Here is a 20,337-nt window from a genome sequence, read left to right as displayed (position 1 = left end):
TCATGTTCTCTCAAGAAATCGTTAATTTTGATCCTTGTCGATATGAAACCATCAACATTAGTATATATCACCTTCAAATTATTTTTGACGTTTTTAAAACCCTCTTCTCTCCTACTCTCTGTCTGTACCACTTCCTCAACTTCTGATCTTTCACAGCCATCCCCCTTAGTTTTCTTCACTTCTATTTCCTTAAATACCACTTCCTTACTTTCATATCCAATACTCTCCAAAAAAAAGTATTACATTCTTCCTCTGTCCTCTTATCATTTTTTTCCTTTACTTCTTCCTTTAATGATTTTAAAACTTCTCTTTCTTCTTCATTCAGATCTTTTCTTATTATAATATTTTCCATCCCCGCCTCTTTGCTTAATTTCCAGGTCACTTTAAGTATCTCATTTATTACACTTTCTGATGTAAACTTGACTCTCATTGGTCTTGTTTCTCCTTTCTTATAAGGCCCTATCCTCCTTACTTCCTCAATTTCTTTTACCCACTTGTCTCCTTCGGGGTCAATCTTGCCTAATATTCCTCTCGGGGTCAATCTTGCCTAATATTCCTCTCAACAGGTTCGTGTCTCTCTCGAGTCTTACGAACCTAACCTTTTCTTCCTCTTCCCTGTTTCCAAATACTACCACACATCTGTTCCTTTCTACAGTTTCTCTCACTATTTTCTCTTTTTTCTTTAGTATTTCCACTACATTTTTTTCTTGTTCATTTCCCTTTCTTCCTGGATGATCTCTCTTAAGCTGACCACTTCTTTCTGTTCTTCTTCTACGTGTGCCCACTTTGCCTTATGCTCTTCTAATACACTTCTCACCTTCTCCGTTTTGTTAGTACTCTCTTCTAGTTCCTCCTCAATTCAACATTTTCACGCTTCAAATTTCTAATCTCTTCATTCGCTGTTCCATTGGATTGGACCAGACTCTGTATGGTAGTATCCGTATTTTCAGACACATTCTTTATCACTAGATTCTCTACTTTCTTTTCAAGTTCACTAATTCTCATAATTAATGTTTTAACCAGGTCCATGACATTGGTATTTGTATCAAATCCTTGAAATTCCAGTCCCTCATTGTTTACATTTTCGGCCATGATTCTATCTATCTATCTATCTATTGCCAGACGCCTCAATCCCGTTTGGGGTGGCCACAAACAAATCGCCTCCAAGTCGCCCTGTCCCCCGCCATTTCACTCCCCTGCTCCCAACTCACACCCCCCTCTCTCATATACCTCTCCACCCCATCTCTCCATCTCATCCTCGGCCTCCCCCTCCCTCTTTCCCCCTCCACCTCACTCACATACACTCTTTTCGTCAGTCTTTCACCCTCCATCCTCTCCACATGGCCAAACCACCTCAGTGTGTTCCTCATAACGCTTCCTATCACATCCACATCAACACCACAACGCTCCTTTATATCCTCATTCGTCAGCCTGTCTCTCCATGTGACTCCACAGGCTCCTCTTAAATAACTCATTTCCACGGCTCTCACTCTTGACTTGTGTCCTTCCAACAACGTCCAAGCTTCACTTCCATACGTTAGAGTTGGTATCACAATACTGTCATGTAGTAACTTTTTCACTTCCATGCTCACTTCCCTGTTTCTTATCACTGCTTTCAAAGAACCAGCAACCTTTCTTCCCTGCTGTACCCTTTCAAGCACTTCACCCTCCAAACCTCCATCCTTACTCATCACACTACCCATTAACTACAAACATTCATGTATACTCTAGCCAACAAATCTTTACATTTTTGTTAGTCTATTAACTTTCATTATTTTAAATTTAAAACAAGACCTTAGGAGACAGGACAGACAAAATTCCTGAAACTACTTAAGGTTAGCAGCGATGGCTGGGACATCTGCTCTCTCCGGCTGTTCGTTCGTTCGTGTGTAAATTTTACCTATTTGTAGTATACAGGAATTGAGCAATGCTCGTGTTGTCCTGTCTCCATATCCACATTTATCAAGTCTACCTTTACACACATGAATGTTTTTCTCATGCACCACCTCTTTGTCTAAGTCGTTCCAAATATTTAAGTATTTACTTAATATACCTAATTGTGATATACACGGAATGTACTATGCTCGTGGGTTTCCGTCGCTGTTTCTCAATAAGCCGAATTTAGCTTTAAACTCGTTTAAGTTTTTAGACTGGACGATCTCTTTGTCCAGGCTATTCCATAAGTCTATACTTCTGTAAGGAAAGCTATATTTCTTGATATCCTTCAAGCAGCTTGACTTTTTCAATTTCATTCCGTGTCCTCTTGTTGCTCTCTTATCCCATACAAACAGATCTTCTTTGTCAATTTTATCTACTCCCACCATGGTCCTGAACACCGCAATCATGTCTCTCCTCTTTCTCCTTTCCTCTAACGAAGGTAAATCCAGTTTTTCCAGCCTCTCTCTGTATGACAGGTCTGTCAGACTAGGGACCATCTTGGTTGCTGTTCTTTGTATTCTCTCAATCTTGTTTATATCTTTCTTTTTGTGTAGGGACCACACTACCGCTGCATATTCTAACCTGGGGCGGATCATGGCCAGTATCAATTTTTTAATCATTTCCTCATCCATATAATGAAATGCTACTCTTATGTTAGCCAAGAGTTTATAAGTCTCTCCAACTATCTTGTTAATGTGCTTTTCTGGTGACAAACTATCTTGGACCAGCACTCCCAAATCTTTCTCTTCTCTCCTTTTTGTGATTAATTCATTACCCAAAAAATAATTCAGTGATGGTCTCCTGGTACTTTTACCCATTTCCAATATTTTACATTTCTTTACATTAAATTTAATTTCCCACGTTCGGCTCCAATTGTGTATCCTATCCAAATCCTCCTGCAGTATTTTACAATCCTCCTCAACCTCTATCTTCCTCAAGATCTTTACATCATCAGCAGACAGACTTGCATAACTGTTCACTCCATCTACCATATCATTTACGTAAATCAGGAACATTACTGGCGCCAACACCGAGCCTTGAGGGACTCCACTTGTTACTTCCCTCCATCCAGACATCTTTTCCTTTATTACTGTCCTCATTTGTCTGTCTCTCAAAAAGTCTTTCATCCATTCCAGAAGTTTCCCCTTTAGTCCTCCTATATATTCTAGTTTCCACATTAGTCTCTTATGAGGTACCTTGTCAAAGGCCTTCTCTAAGTCTAAGTACATACAATCCACCCAACCATCTCTCTCTTGTACCACATCAATCGCTCTTGAGTAAAAGCTCAACAAGTTTCAATGTTTTTATTTTTTTTTAATGCCATGACAAGCATTTAAAAAGGTTGTGTTTGTTTACAAGTGGATGCCATCTTCAAGTGTGCAAAGGCAGAGATGGATGCCATCTTAGAATGCTATTACTGAAAGAAACTACCCTTATCAGTAACTATTCATTTAAATCCAACCTTAATTTTCATAACTTAACCTTAGTTATCCTAACCTAACCTAACCAATTTTATGCTAACCTAACCAAATTTAACCTAACATAACCTATCCCTTATGTAGTAATATTTTCCTTGTTTATGGATGGATTCTCTTCATATTCAAGATCAAACTTATGTACACCTTTACAATGTCACAATCAGTTTCTGTTAAAAAAACAAAAAAACAAAAAACAAAAAATAAGCAGAGGTCCAATGTTTTCCTAAGGATTGCCCAGTAACTACACCCAGAAAAAAATAAAATAACAAGAAAATATTTAATTATTATGGATGAAATGGACAGTGAAAGGGAAAACTGGCACAAGCTTTGGACACTTAAATCAACAGATTGAGAAATAATACAATTCAGGATAAAAGAACATCAGTGTACCGTACACTTTCAACACCAGTAAATAACAAAAGCTGCCAAACAATTATGGTACCGTACATATACAGTATAGGTAATCCCACATACATACCTTGATCTAGTTAACAGTAACATAGCTGTCTACCTTGATCTAGTTAACAGTTAACAGTAATATAGCTGTCTACCTTGATCTACTTAACAGTAACATAGCTGTCAACTCTTCAGACAAAATTGAGGACTAAACTGTTCACACAAAAACGACACTAGCCTGGAGATACTACCCTGTCAAGTGTGTGGTGCATAAGCTACCACAAAATTATTGGGGATATTAAAATTTTATCCCAGCTGTCCATGGTTTTTAACCCTTCATAGGGCTGGTACACTTTTATACTGAGTAAAAGCTATTGGTGGTTGCCAGAACACAATCTTCTGTCAGTTCGCTCACCCTTTTTGGAGTATGTGGGAACTTTTACAAATACTAAGTTAAAAAAGTTACGGTACTGAATTTATATTGAAGAAAAAAATATGTCCAAATTACAGGAAACTGATAACAGACTTACAGGACACTGACAGCATCGCATAATTACTCGGTGCACTCCCATATGTGAATCACTATACATACACATTTCAATGCATGATTGCATGTTGATTTATTGTAATTACTTCTAGCAATACCGTAAGAGCTCAAGCATTTTTGTCGTTACAGCTAATTTAGGTCTACAAAATTATGTCAAGTGAAAAGCTGCACAATCTGTCCATGTAACAACTATACTATGCAATATCTAGAGTCACATCCAATAACATTACCTGCAAAATTTTAAGTCATCCATTCCGTACATTTTTCTTGGCCGAGGATGTGAGTTAGCCGATCAGCTGTTGCCTCAGCCATGACAAAACTAATCCTCCTACCATACGCCCATCACCTCGCTTGTTACTCTATTTACAGGCTTGATTGGTCCTTTTCGACTTTCTTGTCTTTATTTTTTAATACAATTCTAAAGGTAAGTATCACGCAATTTCCTCGGCAATTATATCGTCAGCTGATTGCTGAGAGTTATCGACCACACGCGCCATGTCAAGTTTACTAATCGCCATATTGCAGGAGGACTGACTGTCATGAAATAAGTTCCTTATCGATTTATCTCTTTAAGATCATCTGTACAAGTGAGTATGTGTAATTTTTTGGTGCAAGTGACAATTTTCCATAATCTATAAGTCCATGAAGTAAGTGGTATAGTGTCTGAGGCTCTGGAGACGCCCCATTTCTGAAGCGACGGATAGGGGCAACTGTCAGACAACGGTCAACCAAAACAAAGTGTTAAGCACCATCACTTTGTGCATGAGTTCTTACTGTTTTGGGCTAAAGGTTTGTAGTTATTGCTCATGGAACAGAATACGAGGTAGATGGTGACTTACGACTACTATTGTGGATATAAATTTGTTTTTTGGTGTCAATCATGGTTCCCAGGCAATCAGTTACTTATGCAAGAAAATGAACAGAGTGGCAGCTTTAATAGGTCTACTCGTAATTTTGGAACAGGACGACAGTTTTACCCTAGATATTCTGGATATTAGTGTAACTTATGAGTACAGAGACAGGTCTTACTGGGCTCTTGCTAACTGCCAATGGTTGCGAACCATTTGGGTCCTAAGGTTTCAGATTTACAAGCCAAATAAATTTTTAGTTGCCAAACTGACTATGAACCGAAATATTTTACGAGCACTAAATATATTTATTCATTTATTTACACAATTTTTAAACATTCACAATGGCGACAAGGAAAGACTTAATAATCGATCACAACATGCTTTTTTTGTTCATTTAAGTGAGATTTATTTATTCTGTAGTTTACTGAGTTTTTTGTTCATTTAAGTGAGATTTATTTATTCTGTAGTTTACTGAGTTTTGAAGTGGATGTATTTTCTTGCGAAAAGGTGACTTGCATATAAAATTTGTTCACCGAAGGGAAAAAATACTCGCATTTGCGAGCTGTGGCTCGCCAAACAAGAGCCCTGTCTTAGCACAGTTATACAATGTTATGGTACCGTATATTATATCACTGTCATCATTTTGATGTCATCAGTACCATAAATCTACCCTGACCTTCCCACCTACAGGTACAATAAAATTTGAGTTGGGTAGGGTCCAGGAAAAGGAAAGACAGTGCATGTAAGTGGGAGAAATATTAATGAAACTGCAGGAGAGTTTCCATGCACAAAATTTACAATTTTATTTTTCAGTAAACTTTAACATAGTTGTCATTGTGGTAGATTTAAAACTTGCAAATGTATGTAATTTTGAAAATATCAGCTCAGCAGCCTCATCAGTTTTATACGCAAACCATGGTAAGTGGCCACCTGTCATGTCAGACTACCGTATCAGTTTGATCCAGATCCAAAGTCAATCTATCACTAATTGTGTCCCTATTAACTTAACCTGATGTAACATCTATCTATCTATTGCCAGACGCCTCAATCCCGTTTGGGGTGGCCACAAACAAATCGCCTCCAAGTCGCCCTGTCCCCCGCCATTTCACTGCCCTGCTCCCAACTCCTAACTTAATACTGTATAACGAAACTAATTGGAACAATATAGGGACAAATGAGTTTTGGGTCCAAACTGACCTATTGCCCTCTGTAGGATGCCACTACTTTTGTCAACAAACATAACTTGATGCTCTTTTGTAATAAAAATATTATTTCCTCACAGTCTGGTGTCATAAATTTCATTCATTCATTCATTGCCAGACGCCATGTATCCCAAACAGGGTGGCCAAGGGCTTAGAGTTAATTGTTTTACAGGGAGGGGCACTAATCCTCCACCAACCCCACTTGACACGTAGGGAATGAAAGATAATCACTGCCATAAAATTTTCAGTATTTGTTAACCCCTCCGTGGCTGTGGGTCCGGAATTTTATGTGCACCCCTGGTGGAGGCCAGGACCATTTTCTGAAGTTTTGAAAAGTTTTTTTTTTTTTTTTCCTTGCCATACTGAAGAGGAAGTTCTGACGCACCTGGCAATGCAAATTTCAGCTTCCTAGACCCATCCTGTGGCGTGTAATCGAAAACAGAAGTTGCATAAATTTAGGCAGCTGATACTAGTCACATATAGGTATTGCAGTGACACAACATTGCATTTTTTTTTTTTTCTTATCAAAAAACATTGTCAGTGGTGCTGAAAGGTGTGAAATAACTTTACAGTATATGTGTATTTTGAAGTTTTTCAGTACATAATATGCGAGGTTCGAATGTAAAAAATTACAGTATATACAGCGGTGTATTATGAATTTATTTTTCATTTTTCAGAGTTTCTTGTGTTTATGGTAGTACTGACTTATTTTTGTAGTATGGGTGGTGGAGTTTGTTGGAAAAGGGAGGCGAGAGTGTCTGTTTTCAGACCTAAATGAGATAAACATCGTCCCTTGAGTGTACAGGCTGGACAGTGAGGGTTAAATTGCAAGATGACCTGCCATTCACACCTCGCACGAGCTGATTACCAGGAAGGGAAGGAAGTTCTTCCCGTCTATGAAAGCATCATATGAACACAGAAAACTTTCCTGTTAGGCTTGTAAAAGGCAAATAATATGTAAAATGATTCAAAACAGTGCAACAAACCTGAGCAAATAGATAAAGATACCAAACAAAAATGAATTTTTATTTTCATGTCTTTTTTGTTTATACCTGTGTTTATTTATAATCATAAACAGGGCGGTTGTGTGTGTTTTGCAAGGGAGGAGAAAGATGGTACTTTTTGTCTGGGTCAATGGGTGTAAGTACTGTATGTGTGTTTAGGCATGGCCATGAGCGAAAAAATCGTACATCCACTCATCACAGCAGTAGGTGGTTAACTGACAAATGAAGTGTGAGAGCATGAAGTGAAGGTCAGTCTCATGTCCCAGATGTTCATTCACTTCCTGAAAGTTTTCACAGTTTTCTGCAAGTCACACTGCATTGAATGATCCAAGTCAGTACAGTACAACAAACCTGAGCAAATAGGTAAAGATACCAAGACAAATACCTGTATGTATTTTTCTCTTATTAAAATGTCTTCTTTGTTTATACCTGTATTAATTCATAATCGTAAACAGGTGGTTGTGTGTATTTTGCAAGAGAGAACAAAGATGATATTTTCTGTCTGGGTCGAGATAATGGGTGTAGTTGTGCTTGCTTTGGCATGGCCAGGAGCAAAAAAATAGAAAATCCACTCATCACAGCACCAAGCTCTGAACTGCTTGATGGTGTGTATGGGAGTGTAGTATAGCTCAGTCTGAAGACGTTCAGAACGTTTGATCACTTCCCCAAAATTTTTGACGTTTTTTATAGGCCGCGCTCAAACAACGCCTGCGGCCATTTATCGGCTAAACGTCATTAGACGCCGGCAGCCATGGAGGGGTTAATGGGAGCTCTCCTGCAGTTCATCAGAGCATATAAACACTGTATCCACTAAAAGGACAATACAATCTTTTATATATTACCAAAATCTCTGGAATTATGGCTCCACCTCACTAAGCAGACCATATAGGCTAAGTTAATACAGTGCCCTCGCACAGTGAATGAGTTTATGGCTGGCAGATGAGCTCGTTCAAAATGAATTTGTTTACTGTGAACAACATGTCTTAGGGAAAAAATAGCATATGGGCAGCACTGCTCCCTCAAAGTCCACTTTTTGAGCCACAGAGATTTACTAAAAGGCATTTCAGACACATACAGTTCATATATATAAAATATAAAACACATGGTTATTTACCTTAAATGATGCAGATGGCAGTCCTGATTGGCTTGAATACAGGTGGTTCCAAGGCAGGGAGATACACTTAGGATGACCCCTCCACATCACCTTCCACTCCCTCGTTCCTGTCACCAGTCCCTCCCTCATTACTTGACTGAACCACTTCCCCACATGCCTCTACCTTATTCACCTCTCCCATATAACCTTCAAAGTCCAAAGATGACACCACTGATGTCACATCATCATCGTCTTCCCCAGGAAGTGAAGCAGACGATGTAGAGGCAACTGGTTCCTGTTGTTCTTGGGTTTGGTAGTAGTGTGTGATGACTGTTTGTTTTCTTCTGTTGACTTCCACATTGTGCCTTCCACAATGTAATGATGAAAAGTGGTTTCTACTCCACAGAGCACTTCCTGTGTCCTAAGGTAACTGGTTTCAATTGCCTTGACTTCTTCTCTCAGAACATACATTGCCGCTAGAAGTTTACTGATCTTAGGCAAATCTTCATCCTCCACTGGATTCTGCTCAAAAGGTTGCTCAGATCTGACCTCTTGTGCAGCATCTACTGAGGGGGGGGAAGGGGGTCGTTCAGTGTGGAGATGGCAGTTATGGCCTACTCTTTCCCCAAAATTTCATTTACTCAGGTTCAACTCATTCATCATGGTTTTGTGGACCTGATTACTCCCTGCTCGTTCACTAGGCAAATCCTTTACTCTGAACACGTTTACTGTGCGAGGGCACTATACTATAATAACTGATGATGGTCAGACATGGGACTGAAGCCGACATCAGCTTCATGAAGCCATGCTTTATAGGTCATGGCTTCGGTTTTGGCTTCGTAACCTTCCAAGGGCTTCGGCTTCAGACCCAAGGGGCTGGCTTCAGCCCCAACTGCTGGCTATAGCACCAGGGCTAGAAAGTTTGTTACAACATGTGGGACAGTGAAAACAGTGCTTCTTTATCCTGCTCTAAGAGGATACTGTGACATGAAGCTGATTATTGGTGTCACGGGGTTTTTAAAATATGTAATATTAAAGGATAATGTTCAGTAATACTGAAGAGCAGGGACTGTGAATTGTCTTGCTAAAAATCAAGCAATGATTACTTTATGCTGGCTTGCTTCGCCGATTCTCTCAGGACGAGAATATATAAACTTTCTCAACAGTACACAGCAGAGACTAATTACTTACAAATGCTGATTATTAGTACTGTTGGCCTCTGGAGAAACTGACTTCACCCCTGACAATCAATAACTAATACTATTAATGATATCAGGTTCTTGCTGATGCATTAATTCCTAGATGGCACAACGGATTTTAAGCTTAATACAACAAGACTGGCCTATGTACCAGTTATGAATAGCAAAGCGTTTATGCAAGCTAGGAGCTATAAGGGAAATAAGCTTAACCCGCGCCATCCCGGCGACGTGAATTAAAACAGCAACATTGCAAGGTCCCTAATTTGCACAATTTTCAATTTTCATGAGTGATTTCGCGAGTGATTTTTGGCACGTATACATGGGACACCTTCCTCTATTCCTCTACAAGATGCCAAGCAGGAACAATGCCTTACACCGCATAACCTCTCCCCTCCCCCTGCACGCCACTGTCTCGGCAATTCACCTGTTACAAGTGACCTGGCCAATAAAGACATTCAGGGCCAGAGTGATTCCCCAATCGATGACAATGTGGAGGACAAAGTTTACATAGCATTAGAGGAAGAAACAGTCAGAAATGATGATCAGGTAATGTGGGAAAAAAAAGGTCATGAATAGTGATGAGTTAGTGAGTGAAACAATGCTTATAATGCCTATATTACTGTTTGAAAACCAATATACTCTTGTACTACATATAAATTCGTACCAAGTAAATAAATAAATACTATTTATGAGTGGATAAAATAGTTACCCTCCCATAGAACTCGTTTTCTTTGGTGCCAGCCTGTTAGAAAACCCAGTCAGGTAAGGAAGTATGTACTCGTACCTAAATCTGGTATTTTAAACCTCAGGTGAGCGATTTCTCTATGAATTTTCGATGTTTCTCACCAAAAGCGGATGTTTGAGCCAAAAAAAAAAGGTCCAAAAACGTCGGGATGGGGCAGGTTAATTATGGAGAAATGAAACACGAGTTTACATTACATTAAGCTCAAAGAAAAAGAACCGTTAATTTATTGATTACAATCAAATGAATTAACGTTACATGAGTCTCAAGATGAATTCAAATAAAGAGATCGCACTCACTCGCTCACTCAAAAGCTAACTCTTAAACCTAGAAAAAAAAACGAAAACAAATACTGGTCAAAGAGTGGACTAAGTGGATGACCGGGCGCCGTTACTGGAAGGACACTGCACTCGCTGAGCCTCTCACCTATCACACTATGTGGAAATCAGGAACGGCGGCATTACGTTCTGGCCCAACCTGCTTTCATGGCGCTCAAACCTCGACTAACTCCGTATCGTGGGAAAGAGGCAAATGTCCAGCGACATTACTAATGGCTAGAATGAGCGAAACATGCCCAAAATAAATCGCTCAGCGGAAGCGCTAATGTCTTGCACAAAGACGTTCACTTATGACAGTGAAAAGTTGTTTTGAAAACACTCCCGACCGGGTGAGCGGTTAACTGAACGATAACACTGGGATTCCACTAGAGTTTGCAGTTTCCCACCACATGATGTCACGAGCCGACTCGTGACAATTGGCATCGTCAAATTTGTACAGCTTCGGCTTTGTGAATATTTACCTGACTTCAGCTTTGGCTTCACTACTTTCCAAGGGCGTTGGCTTTGGCTTCGGCTTCATGACTTTTGCAGGGCTTCGGCTTCAGCTTTGATGCCAAACAGCTGGCTTCAGCCCCATGCCTGAATTGATTATTAGTGTTTAGACAAACAATATGGATAACAATTAGTACAGGTAGAATTAAATAATACTGTATATTTTTTGGATAGCTGATACCAGTAAATGTGGCTTGTTATATTCTATCCTTGTTTGTGCAAAATAGGAACTACTTGGTGGTTCATGATAAGTTAAAGCTCACTCCCCTCCTCTTTTGGGGGGGGGGGGCAGTGAGGCAGGCAGGAGGGGGAAGTGTACTTTTTTTTTTTTTATCCTCTTTAAAAAAATGCTAAAACTATGACCTTAAATGAGGAGAGTGCCTTGAAGGGTATTACATTACCATGTTATCTTAGAATTTTGACCTTTCCAATATAAGGATGTGTTGTGAAGATCAGCAAAGTGTGCAGTTACCCCTTTACCTGGAGGGATGTCCCTTGATCTGAAAGTAATGGGTGTTAGAATAAAATGCACTGTCCCTGTGCTGAAACAAAATAAGATTTTTAGTGTGGACATTAGTTCCTTTATATATGTATATACAGTAGAACCCCAGAATTCGTACACAATTCATTCCTGGAGGCTGTACGAAATGTGAATTGTTTGAAAACCGATTTTTTTTCCATAAGAAACAATGTATTTTGCATTAAGCCATACATAAAACCTTTAAAATAAAGAAATATACCCTGTAGATGATATAAATGATAATTTTACTGCCTCTTACACGTATAGGTAAGCCCTTAATTCACGCGAGGGTTACGTTCCCAGACCCTTCACGTATGTGGTAAATTCGCGTATACATTCTGCCCTTGTGTGCACATAATTATGCATGTCTACTAAGTATATTACATCTGAATAATACTGTTTATGCACTACATACACCTTATAAACTAGCATAAAGTATGAAAAACAACAAAAATGTAAGAAATTTAACACTGAAACCTGACAAGCACAAGCGTAGGTGGAGACACTTCAGCAGTCTGGTGCACAAACCCTCACTGCCTGCCATATGCTACATTCTGCCTTCTTTATTGTCCAAACAGTTGACTCATTCACCCCAAACATACGGCTCCAAGCCAGTTCACACACATAGGTGAAGACACTTTAGCACAGTCTGGTGCACTAGCCCCCACTGACTCCCGTATGCTACGTTCTGTCTTCTTTAGTGTAAGAACAGTTGACTCACCCCAAACACATGGTTCAGAGACATTTCACCATGAAGTCAATTCACCATCAAAACATGGACAATTCCGTCATTCTATAATTACACTTATTATTGATTAATTAATACTTCAATAACTAATTTTCAGGTAGATTTTATATCTCATATAAGTAATAAACTAGTGTACTGTACTTGCTAAATAAACTGGTATGTAAATAAATGACGGGGAATTGTCGCCGACATTCCTCCCTTAAGTTTGTCCAACACTTTAACTTTCTCTGTCAGCAACATCACTTTACGAGTCCGTTTTGGTGTGTTACCACATGCATCACTAGCACTAGGCTTAGGCCCCAGGTTGGCAGACAAGGCAAGCAATCACTGGAAGGCAGAAAAATAAGCCACAAATAACGATTCGCGAGTCATGCATGGTTCGACCATCGGATTCAAACTGACTGTGTGGACCGACCTTCCACACACACACACACACACACACATACATATATGTATGCACACAGGCAGCAGGTAGGCATTTTATATTTTATTTATTTCTCTTGTATATTAAAATTATTTATTTGAATACTACAATTTCGTGTTTTAATTATTGTACGAAAAATTCGTGGATAACCGAAACGGCGTGAAAAAGTTCGCGTGAATTAAGGGCTTACCTGTACTGAGGAGAGCTGATGGCTTAAGAGGATGGATGTGGAAAGGAGGAGGAGGAGTGTTAGTTTTTGGAAGGGGAGTCACCTTCCATGAAAACTGTAGGTAACTGCCCTTCTGGTGTTTTTTTTCTCTTTTCTGTCTCTTTGGACGAGGAGATTCTTGGGCTTGGGGAGATGCTTGGGCTTGGGGCATTGCTTTGGGTTCTTTAATGGTAAAGAACCTGATTATGTACAATTTTCTAACAAAAATACGTAATTTATCACAAAGTTTAATGGAGCCTGTATGGCTGATGCACAGCTGGTGGAAGACAAAGTGGGACTGGCAACCACATGGCACCTATGACACCATGGTTCTTAGTGCAAATAGCGGGTTGCCGTACGAAAACTGGAGCGATTTTTGGATGAAAAAGCTGTACGAAAACCGAGTTGTATGAGTAGAGAGGCGTACGAATTCCGATTTACCTGTATAATTATACCTGTACATATATATATATATATATATATATATATATATATATATATACATACAGTACCCTCGCATCCAACACGGTAATATTGTCATGCATGGGTCACATGTTGGACCAAAAACATGTTGGACAAACAATAGAGCTTATGGGAAAAAATGAATTATGTCAGTAACCCTAGGAAAATTCACCCAAAATACCTACCATACACCTATACATATATTGGTACTATTGTAATTATAATAAATGGTACTGTGCTATGAATGATAACTAACCTTTTAGGATAGTTGGTGGGCTTGCTGGGAATGGAAGGTGGTATCCAAGGCTGTAGGTAGTCCTACTGGGTCCCCGGAGGATGATCGCTAGCATAACTAGCGGGTAATGGCTGCTGCTCCTCCTCAACCTCCCTCATAAATCCTTCAAAATCACACTCAGAATCACTACCTTCGTCCACAGCCATGGAAGGTCCTGCTTCTGCCTGTCTTAGCACTCTGTAAGCCTTCACTGCTGCCAGGATCTTGTCTTGGTTTTTTATTATGGTCCTCACATTGGCTTCATTCATGTCGTAGGCCTTGGCAGTGTCAACTTTCCTCTCCCCTTTCTTCTTCCTCTCGATGCTTCCTAGCTTGGTGGCCTGAGGGAGGTGCCGACGCTTCTTGGGGTTCTCAGAAGGCTTCCTAGGCGTCGTGAGCGGGGTAAAATGCAGTAACAAGGGCAGAAAATGCAGCAAGAAAAAAGCACCTTCCAATGCGAATTATGTTACTGAGTGGCGCTGTGGCAGGAGAAATTTAAACAAAACATCACGTGACAGCAGAAGCGTTTTTAATTGGGCGGCATCACGATCACGTCACGATAGCGGGCGGGGAGGGCTACTTGATCAGAAGTTTTCATTGGCTGTCATCATCATGGGAATGTCCAGTATGACCGTGTTGGACCGGGGGTGATCGTGCTAGAGGTGAGCTCTGCGGATTTTGCCCACTTCTCGGAGCTCTGCGCGTGTTATGCTAACACACTCGTGTTGCAGTAATTAAATTGTATTAAATAATACTAATTATTTGCTCTCTGTGCTGGACGTGAATCGTGCTGGACTAACGCGTGTTGGACGCGAGGGTACTATACATATATATATATATATATATATAGGTAGCAGCAACCATCACCCACACACCTAATGAAGTGCTGCCCACTACTACCGACTCCTTCTATGTCTGTGTCTGCCCTGTTTACTTTGTACTTCTTCCATTCTTCCTTGCCCATCACTTTTTGTTACTCTTCAATTTCAGGTGACTTAACAGTGACAACCCTAATGGTTTCCTGTAATGCAGGAAATCTTGCAGTGTACAACATTGGGTGGTAGCCAGATAACCAAATTACAGGGTGAGGAGGACCTTCTATGGTGTCTCTGTTAGATGGTTGGAGATGCAAATGTGGTGTCCACCCAGGAAACAAACCTCCATACTATTCCCTGTGCTCCACTGTAGTGAGGCACTGTCAGTCACAAGGGAACATTGGTTCATTGCACAGGATGGCTCTGTAGAGGCAGTTGCTTGCCTGCAATTGGTGGATCTGCTTGGCCAAACAGATTGGGGTTGACCAGCAACAACAGCCAGATTTATCAGTAACTATGGACAGTAACTGTTGACAAAATACTGATAACTGAAAATACAGTATTGAAGAAATCTAGTTAATATTCAGCAGATGCCACAGTGCAACTTCAGCAGTGAAGTTATGCCTTTCTAAAGCCACATTTTCGTGAAGCCTTTTTAGACATGTCAAGACTGGTCAGTTTTCTGGATCCGATTGATGCTCATGAGAATGGATTGTAGACCAGTTTCAATCCTTCATGTGCTCCTATTGGTTGGAGGAGGGAATGGGTGGAGTCATGATGGAATCATTTTCGTTTTTGGCAGGTCCAGCATGCTTGCATGCATCGGCCTTGGTCACCTAATGCCGGCTCTCCATGCTGCTCGGCCTCTGGCAGCTTCCCTGTTTGGTCCCTTAACTTTGAGGTCGCACTCAATGACCTCGTCCCGTCTTTTTTGGTCTACCTCTCACTGTCCTACCCCCAACATTAACACTTCTCACTTTCAGCACCCAATTATCATCCTCCATCCCTTCCACATGTCCAAACCATCTCAGTCTACCTCTCTAATACTGTCCAGTTCCATCCTGCCTCTCAACTCTTCCATCGTAAACCTAGCCCCCCCAGGCCTTGCACCCAAGGACACGCTTCACATACACCTAATCATATCCATTTCTGTATGTTTGAGCCTGCAAATATCCTCTTCCTTTACTGCCCAGGTCTCACTACGATACAGCATTACACTCCTAACACATGCCGAATACAAAGATCCCTTAGCAGGGAGGGAGAGCCCTCTCAATGTCAGGAGAGGCAACAGCTCCTAGAACTTCTTTCAACCACTCCTCACTCTAGCCACAGAGCCAGCTCCTGCCTCACCTCCAGCACATAACATGTCTCCCAAATAACAAAACTCTTCTTCACACTCAAGAGACTCACCAGCAAGTTCAATCCTTTCACACCTGGCAATATCCACATGCTCTCCCCGACACACCGCACACATGAAATCAGCATTATCTCACAGTCCACCTCTGATACCGCTACATCTCTTTGGCACTCACTTATCACAAACACTGCACAAGATGCGATTACAGTAAAACCTCGATATAACGGACTTCAGTAGACCAGAATTTGTTTTTATCGGACTTGAGAAGCCAGCAGACTAAATTCCTATACAGGTATATCAGAAAAAGTCCGATAAAGCCAGAAGCAGTCCGTACTGTCTGACTACTTCAGCTATGTTCACCACAATAAGGTAAATAAAAGACATGTTTATCACTGTACAGTACAGTATTATTATATATATTATACCATTTGATTATTGTAGTGAAGGTATAATACAGTACAGTACAGCAACGGTAGTGAAAACAGTTTAAAAACCATTGGTGGGAACTGGACTAACGTCTGATATATCGGAAAAAGTCCGGATTGGCAAGGGGACGTCCAGATGTTGCTTTTATTGGAATTTTGCTTTTTTCCAAATGGCTTTGGCCCCATTTAGTCCGTTATAGTGAGGTCTTACTTTACTTTCCATGCCCTTGTGGCAAATCGCACATGGCCACTCTCCCTCTTCTCTGACAATACCACCCCCAGCCCTAGATACCATCACTTTTGATTTATCTGCATTTACTCAGCTGCATTATGTAAACAAAGAGAATAGCATGGTAATAAGTCAATTTAGCTATAAATATCGTTGTTACTTGCATACACAGTAGCTGTTAGTACGTCATATTAAAGAAAATATGACAGGTTCCCGATGTGTCACTGTTAGAATCATGAAAATGAGATCTCATTAAACCATGAAGTGAAATAAATGTTCAGCTTACCTTTCAGTTAAATGGGAACTAATAACCGGAGGCAGAGGATGGAATACTTGTTCTTAAGGAATTATCACTGGTAAATACAGTACAGTAGTTGTAAGTGCCATCATTACCTTATAATAATCCACCGAGATTCGTGGAATTTGAATTGCTTTCCAGACATTATCTTTACTACTTCAGCCATAACTGATCATCTTTTTCATTTCAGGTTTAAACAAGTTTTCAAGTAGCATCTACATTTAATTGCCTTCCTTTGTCACTGTTGACTGTTATTTGTGCAAAATTCTTATTTTTAAAAGATATTTAACTTTCACTTCTGTTGGCCATCTTTGCCGTATCAGCTGCTGACCCTGGGCATGGAACGCTCCTCCCTGTCCTTGTTGCCCAGTGCTACTGTGCATCCTTTGTGCACAGGACTCGGTAAACCCAGTCCTGGCTCTGGGACAGGACCACTTAAGGCCAGTCTTGACCGATCTGATTTTTCTCAAACTGTTTTGCCAGAGCAACCATAGGACCAATCTTGACTGCTGTAAAAGCCTCATGAAAACACAGCTTAATACTTTTTAAATCAGAAATCACTGATTTCCAGTTTTGATACCCCTTATCCCAGGCATAGCGACAAAGGGAATACGAATGATTTGCTGTATGAATCTATATAAAAATTAAGTGAATATCACAAAAACATTTGAAAGGTACAGTTTCATTGCTGATATAATAAGTTTCCTGGCATTTATACTACCGGTACGATGTTGAGACAATAACCTACCCAGATCCTATTCATCCTAAGCTAGACTGGGCATTCAAACAAATGACCTTATACTGTGCATTCACAGAAGCCTAACTGAGTGAGTTTTGCCACTTCTCCCTCCCCCCAACCCTCTAATGTTTCATCTCATACCAGAGAAATTGTGAAGTAATCTCCAGGTCCTTGTAAAACCTCCTCATTGCTTAGAGGGGGTTCCAGTAACATATGCAACATGACAGCCACAACTGCACTGACTTCAAATCCTTGCTGTATTCTGGCATGAAAGTTAGAGTCTGATTGGTTCTGTCAAGTTCTGAGAAAGGCCACTAATGGGACACAAGATGTAGGTGAGGGGCAGCAGCAGGAGGTAAGCACATGCAAAGTGGCACATTAAATAATAACTGTTATAATTCATTTGTGACAGAAGTGTTAATAGAAGAAAAGTTTTACTAAATGTTGCAATATAATTATTCAGCACTTCTAAAACCCTTGAAATCCAGTTGTGGCTTCTGCTAAATATTCTCCAAAACTCCATTTATCCCATTCCCCTTAAAGTCTTATACACATGAATGAATCGTTAACCCATGGACAGCAGCTTGCTGGGCCATGAAGTTGCTCAAGGTGCATCAGTTGCCAACTGGATGATCATTTCAAAATACTGTATATTTTAATAAACTATTTTAATAAACATCGGTGTCTCGGAAGTGGTAAGGCACACCTAGCCATGAAATATTTTTAGTAGTCATCATAGTTAGGGAGTTATTGGGAATTTCCCAGCTGGTGGGAAAACTGGCTACTATCTGCGTAAGACTGTCTACTCTCAAAGCCTGAGTGAGTTGCTAATTAGATCAGTGAACCATAACTTGAGCATGTACAACCACCGGTAGTGTATGTCTCCCTTCTCTTCCCTTAGTCATTGTCATCCTTGGATTTGATTTTAACATAAAGAACCGATTTTCCTAAACACGTCTGAGGCATCCATGGGTGCTAAAGCCCTGGTAAGCAGGCCAGGAAGTGCAGCTACTGTTCCTTTATTTCTGGGTTCAGATTTGGTGGTGAGGATGACAGCCTGTCTAATACTGTATGGCATAAAATTTGTGTAATGCTGCTCCTTCCAGCAACTTTGTGGTACTGTACAAGCTTGAAAATCTCCCTCATAAGAGGTGTGTCACAACACTCCAGACCCACCTCTTAAGAGTTATATCACAGCCCTCAAGTTAAAAAAGTGGTGACTTGAGTGTCTAAGTATAAAATGAAAACTGATAACTGAAAACAAGGTATGGAAGTCCACATACTGTATCCTATTCCCCCCAAATCTTAAACTTACAACAATGAATGGTAAAAAAAAAAAAAAATGAGTGGCTACCTTAAGTATGAAATATGAAGCCTACTAGACAGAAAAATTAAAGTCAATATTTTGAGCAGAGTTACAGTTCAGGATAGCAAGAGTGGGGGCAGGGTAGCCCAGTGGTACAGCATTGGACTCGGGACCAGGGGATCATGAGTTTGAGCCACGCCCAGTAGCTGCCATGTTAGGAGGGATAGCACCCTCCTGCCACCTAGCAGGCCTATATGATCTAATAAGGTCTGGCTCGGGGGAACGTTTCCCTTTCTAAGGATAGCAAGAGTGGGTAAATCAAGAAAAGTGTGTTAACAGAAGTGTGGGTTGCCAAAAGGAAGAATGAAAGCAAGGTAACAAGAAGGAATCTGATTTTAATTTGGAGTTGTGAAGAACTGAATACAGAGACTTAATGAACTTGTGTTAGTGTCCATATGACCATGGTTTTGAGACATTGATACTGTAGTACACAATTACACTATGAAAAACTTGAACGAGAGCAGTTCCAGGATAGAATATTGGGAAAACCAAGATGATGGATGGATATGATTTCTGAATATGTAAAGAACTGACAGAAAAGAATTCAAGGTAGCACAAGTATTGATGAGGGACAGTATCAGGTGGTTGAAGTGTAAATGAAGGGGTGACTTGTATAAAACTTTTCAAGTTACAGGCCATAGAAGCATGTTTTTGTACAGCTACAGTCATGAGAAAAATGAATTATAAAAATATCTATCTATCTATCTATTGCCAGACACCTCAATCCGTTTGGGGTGGCCACAAACAAATCGCCTCCACGTCGCCCTGTCCCCCGCCATTTCACTGCCCTGCTCCCAACTCACACCCCCCGCTCTCATATACCTCTCCACCCCATCCCTCCATCTCAAACTCGGCCTCCCCCTCCCTCTTCCCCCATCCACCTTACTCATATACACTCTCTTCGTCAGTCTTTCACCCTCCATCCTCTCCACATGGCCAAACCACCTCAGTGTGTTCCGCATAATGCTTCCTATCACATCCACACCACAACGCTCCTTTATATCCTCATTCGTCAGCCTGTCTCTCCATGTGACTCCACAGGCTCCTCTTAAATAACTCATTTCCACTGCTCTCACTCTTGACTTGTGTCCTTCCAACAACGTCCAAGCTTCACTTCCATACGTTAGGGTTGGTATTACAATACTGTCATGTAGTAACTTTTTCACTTCCATGCTCACTTCCCTGTTTCTTA

General features: G+C 40.5%; 1 protein-coding gene across 2 annotated transcripts in view; it reads left to right on the top strand.

The window, feature by feature from the left end:
• Positions 1-4,876: 4,876 nt before the first annotated feature.
• The window catches only part of Rab14 (RAS oncogene family member Rab14), a 512,826-nt gene continuing 497,365 nt past the window's right edge, over positions 4,877-20,337 (top strand). For both annotated transcript variants that reach the window (XR_013898589.1, XM_080277739.1), the window contains exon 1: positions 4,877-4,946. The gene's annotated coding sequence lies outside the window, so the exon portion shown is untranslated. The remainder of the gene's footprint in view (positions 4,947-20,337) is intronic.

Source organism: Coenobita brevimanus, chromosome 71, assembly GCF_032717465.1.
Source record: "Coenobita brevimanus isolate Jiangsu-jjx chromosome 71, ASM3271746v2, whole genome shotgun sequence".
NCBI lineage: Eukaryota > Metazoa > Arthropoda > Malacostraca > Decapoda > Coenobitidae > Coenobita > Coenobita brevimanus.
Note: the sequence above shows the minus strand (reverse complement) of the source record. Positions and strands in the feature narration are given on the sequence as shown.